The 4,953-nt window shown below is 63.1% G+C and overlaps 1 protein-coding gene across 7 annotated transcripts in view; it reads right to left on the reverse strand.

Moving 5' to 3' along the window:
- LOC113217371 (cytospin-B) overlaps positions 1-4,953 on the reverse strand; it is a 23,887-nt gene that overhangs the window by 14,791 nt on the left and 4,143 nt on the right. The gene's annotated exons all lie outside the window — the stretch shown is intronic.

Here is a 4,953-nt window from a genome sequence, read left to right on the forward strand (position 1 = left end):
GGGGGGGGGGGTACTGGAGGAGGGCAAGAAGCACCACGGGGGCGAAGGGCGGCCGCCGACGGGCAGCCAGGGAAGGGCGGCCAGGGCGACGACGACGATAACCGAAGGACGGCGTGCACAACACACAGGGTGCTGCTGCTGCGTCGTCGGGGCGTTAGTCACCGCGCTGCTATACGGCAACGGCCGCGGCGGCGGCTTCCAGTCGCCTCCTCTCCTCCCTTATCACTGATAAGCACTTATCACTGACGTTGTCGTCCGTGGCGGGGCCGACGGTGGCCCTGGGCGCCGCTCGCATGCACTGTTAATCCTGCTTGCTCGCGGTGCTGTATCTTGTCTCGCGCAGACGCACACACGCACGCACACAAACGCACACAAACGCACACACACACACGAGCACATACGGTCCGTTATGGAGGCGGTGCCGCTGGACGCCCTCGGCGCGCGCGACGCGCACCGCCGGGCACAAGTAGAGCAGAAGGCTGGCGGTGGTGCGCGGCCCGCCGCCGCGGTGTTTGAACAGCTGCCGCGGGCGCACACCATCACGCACACGCACACACACCACACCACCACGGGGACGGGTAGGAGGGACAGGAGAGATGGCCAGGATGGCGACGGGGGAAGTAAAAACACTTGCACTGCGACGCACCAAAACTTGAACCAACGACACATGGGTCGGGCTCACAACGGCCTCCTCGCCGACGCACTTGTAGAGAAAGACATCCAGGAAGGGTGACGCACGCGCGGTCCCTTTCCGAGGGGGGATAGCGACCCCTTCACGACGACGACGCGGTGCGGCACACGCCCGGGTTGTGTCGCGGAGCGCTCGGGCCCCTCGCGGAGCTCTCTGGACGTCGCGGTGCTGCTGACGCGCGACTCGCTCGCGGCTCGGCTCTCTCGCGGTACGACGCGGCCTCCGCTTGTTCCACTCTCCTCAGCGCACAGCTGCCGACTCCCCGCGCGCCCCGCGCCTCCTCCCCGCCGCGCCCCGTCGCGGGTGCACCCCCTCCCCACCCCCTCCCCGGCCGCGGCCCGGGCGGCGGGCGGCGCGCCGGGCGAGCGGACGGCCGGCAGGGCGACGGCACGGCAGCACGACAGCCTGACGGGACGGGCCTGACGGCGGTGAGGTGGTGGAAGCTGGGCGCGAAAGGGGAGGACGGCGAGGTGAAGGGGTGCGGTGAGGGTGGCCTGCTGGGGACGGGCAAGAGCAGGGCTCCGGGCCGGCGGCCCGCAGCTGCCCGTCCTGTTGCGCGCCCTGTTGCAAGGCCGACCGCAGGGCCTACGGCCCGTCGTCGCGTCACCTGTCGCACCTGCAGGCCCTCCAGGGGCACGTCGGCGGCCCTGCGGTGAGGGTGGCCGGGGAAGATCAGGCAGCAGGGGCCCTGGGCGTAGGGCTGGCCTACAGCTGCCGGCCCTGTTGATGCGAAGCCGTCACCTGTCGCACCTGCAGGCTCTCTCCAGAGGCTGCCCTGCGGTACGCCTCCTCCTGCGGTACGCCTCCTGCGGTCCCCGCGGCCCCCCGTCCGTCCGCCCGTCCGACAGCGTAGCATTCGCGCGGAGAAACTCGTCGTAAAGACGCGCGGCCGACGGCCCAGTTCAGGACTTGAACTTGAACTTGGGCTTCCAGTCGGCGCGGGGCTGGCTGGCTGGTGCGGAGCGGGCGCTGGCGGGGCGGGGCGGGGTGGGGCGGGGCACGGGGACGGGTGATATTGATAGCCTCTCTACTCGCGGGTAATGACCCACCTTGCCCAGCATCTGCCACCGCCGCGCTGCCTTTTCATCATTCCGCTCGTTCGCCAATAATCACGGTGATCGCCTGCCAGTCCCGCGGCGCGCCACTCGCTACAGTATCCCCCCCTGCTCCCCGTGATTCCGCGACTTGTCGTCGTCGACGACGACGTCTCGTCTAATCAAGACCACCAATGGAGCGTCGGGGCAAAAACATGGCCAGCAGCAGCGGCGGTGTGGCGTGGCCTCGAATGGCGTAGCCGATGATGATCCTCCTGCCATTCCCTTCTCTCTTTGCTTATTGCCAGGAGGAAAAATGTGTCTGTATGTGTTTGTGTATGTGTGTTATGTGTGTCTGCTCGACGGCGATGACGTTGACGGCTGCAGCAGGGCGTGTGGCGTGTGCGCGCGTGTCGCCCCCCCCCCCCTTACGGCCCCCTTAGTGCCGCAGTTGGTTAGGGGCGCAACGCACCCGGGGGGGGGGGGGCACTGGACCGCAGCAAGGAAGCTTGGCCCAAACGAGGTTCCTACCGTCAGTGCTGCCGCTGCTGCTGCTGTTGCTGTTAGTGCTACTGCCACCTCGCCGCCGTCCAATCTCCCCGATGGGAGCAGGACCTTGAGCTTATAGAGAGCCCCAGAGGAGAGAGATAGATGGATGTGTGGATTGAATGGATGCGGACGGTTCGGTTTGGACGGCTTTGGATAGAAGCGAGGCTCATCACCACACGGCTACAACTCCCGCCTGCTCACCTCACCACACGACCAACGTGTACAGCAATTACGGAGGCGCAGGGGGTCCGGGAGAGGAACCACCGCGTCCCGGGGGGGGGGGGGGCAGCCTGGGCGCGGGTCTGGCTAAGCCCCCCGCGCGCGGTTCCTCGGATGGGACGCCGCGGTGGACGACGACGGCGGCGGTGGCGGTGGTGGTGGCGAAAGTAGACATGCGCGAGGATCTTGAAGGAGGACGCAAACCCTCCGTGTCGTCCAGGAGGAGGAGGAGGAAGACTGCGTTTGCCTGATCCTGGTCACGCTGGGAGGGATAGCTCCTGCAGCAATATACGCAGCAGGTGGTGGTGGTGGGAACACGCCGGGGCGCGCGCCCCAAAAGTGGGTCACTCGGCCGCAAGTGCACCGAGAGAGGCAAAAAGGGGGGAAAGGGGAAATAATAAAAATTGTAAAGCGGCGGCGTGGCCGGGCAAAAGAGGCAAAAGGCAGCAGTAAGTAGCAGCAGCAGGGAGTCGTCGGAATGGGAATTCGGTCAGTTCGCTTCTACTCAAACGCCCCACGCCGGCGCCGTGGCCGCGCACCGCCGCGCCGTTCTAACGGCAACGGGAGCCTGTACTATTCGCAATCGTTTGTTGCAAACGTGCAATCGCCCTTGGCTTCTCGTAGGTAAGAAGGAAGGACCGTTCCCGGCGTGCCGTACGTCCCATCGCCGCCACAGTAGTTCCGCGCGAGGTTTGCCCGAGGGGGAAGGGGGTAGGGGGGGGTGCTCCGCGGCGGCCACGCTGGGGCTCTGGGTGCGGACGAGGAAATTATTCCAGCCTTATTAGTCGTCCGCGACGCGAAGTGTACCCGGCAGAGTGTGTACACCCTGCACAGAGGCCGGAAATTAACGATACGGCTCAGCCGCAGCGCGCCACAAACCTCGTCAAAGTTTTCCAATTAAAAAAAAAGAGAGTACAGTACGTACTAAAGTTGCCGATAATTATTATTGTTCGATGTCTCAGGTATCTTTTTGAGCCGCCGACGGGGCGAAGGCGAGGCGATTGCGCCGAGACGGCCCAAGAATGTCATGGGTGTGTGCATCGTTATCTCCCCCACCTCCGGGCACGGATCACACAGAGCCCCTTACTGATAAAACGGGATAAAACGGCTCGCGGTGCGCTCGGCGGCGGCGGTGGCGGCGTTTTTTTTTTGCGTGGAACTGCCGCTAGGCAAGGTAAATCGAGAGCCGCAAAAATAAAAATAAAAAATCATAACAGTCTACAAAACAAGAGAAACCCGGTACCGGTAAAGACAAAAAAAAAATGGCAATGTTTTGATGCTACACTAGTAGCTGTACGTCTGTAGTGATACTGTACCGCATGCACGGGGTGCGGGCGGGCTTGTCTATCCTCGCTGACCACGGCTCCTTATGGCCCCGTGCAAGTAGGCAACCCGGCGGCACGCGTGCATGCTGTCCAGTCTAACTACAAAAGTGCGCGGCGTGAGTCAGCCACCAGGTACAGGACATACTGACGTCGAAATGACCACGACGGTTTGGTTCTCTTTTTTCTTCAGTTGAAGAAGTGGTGGTTTAGTTCAGACGTCATGTTTTCGTGTCTCTCTCGGCCAGCCGCCAAGGCCGAGGAGGGACCTTCCCCCGCCCGCACCGCCCGGTGCGGTACAGCAGCGCGGTTGTGTACGCCCGTCGCCAATTTCACTGCAAATACCGATAAAAGCCGAGCGTGGCTCCTGGAGCCGGGGCGGAGGGAGCAGAGGGAGCAGCAGCAGCCAAGGCGACGGCGGGGCGGCGGGCCCCGGCCCTGGCCTCAATCGGGGACCCAACACCACACCGCACCTCACCGACCACCATCTCCTCCTCCTCCACCGCCGCCGCCGCCAAGCACCGCCGGAGCCCTCCGAGTGCACCTGCATTGTCCTGTACCTGGGCTTGACGTCTTGCTCGACGGCACGAGGAGCAGGCTTTGGCACGGTCGTTTGCTGTGCAGCGCAGCAGCAGCAGCAGTTGTTTGAGACCAGGCAAAAGCTGGTCAGCTTATAATCCCCAACACAAACTCGACAATGGCAAAAGCGTTTGCTCGCCAGGTTGTTTTTCTGCGCACCTCAATGACACCTGTGTGTTTTTCTCTGTTTTCGGGAAGAGAGACAAGAGGCCGTGGTAGGGGAGAGGGGGGAGGGGGGGCGGTAGAGGAGAGCAAGGCTTTTGCCCAACCGACTGAGAGAAGAGAGGTCCTCGACGACGGCAAAGGACTTGCACTTGCACCCTGCGGAAAATACGTGTTATGACGGTGAGAAAGATATGCGGGCTAAATTGCCCGCACAAAGTGAATGGGTTTTCACAAAGAATGCGCCAGAGTGGGGAGAGGGGGAGAGAGCGAGAGAATGGCGCGGCCGAGGAATTTAATAGCCGATTTGGACGCAAACTGCCAGAATCTTTTCATCGCCTTTTGAATAAAGCTCAACGGCGATGTGTTGCGACGGAAAGGAGTTGGACGGAGAAGA

This window comes from Frankliniella occidentalis, unplaced genomic scaffold, assembly GCF_000697945.3.
Source record: "Frankliniella occidentalis isolate FOCC.00 unplaced genomic scaffold, Focc_3.1 Scaffold106, whole genome shotgun sequence".
Taxonomy (NCBI): Eukaryota; Metazoa; Arthropoda; class Insecta; order Thysanoptera; family Thripidae; genus Frankliniella; species Frankliniella occidentalis.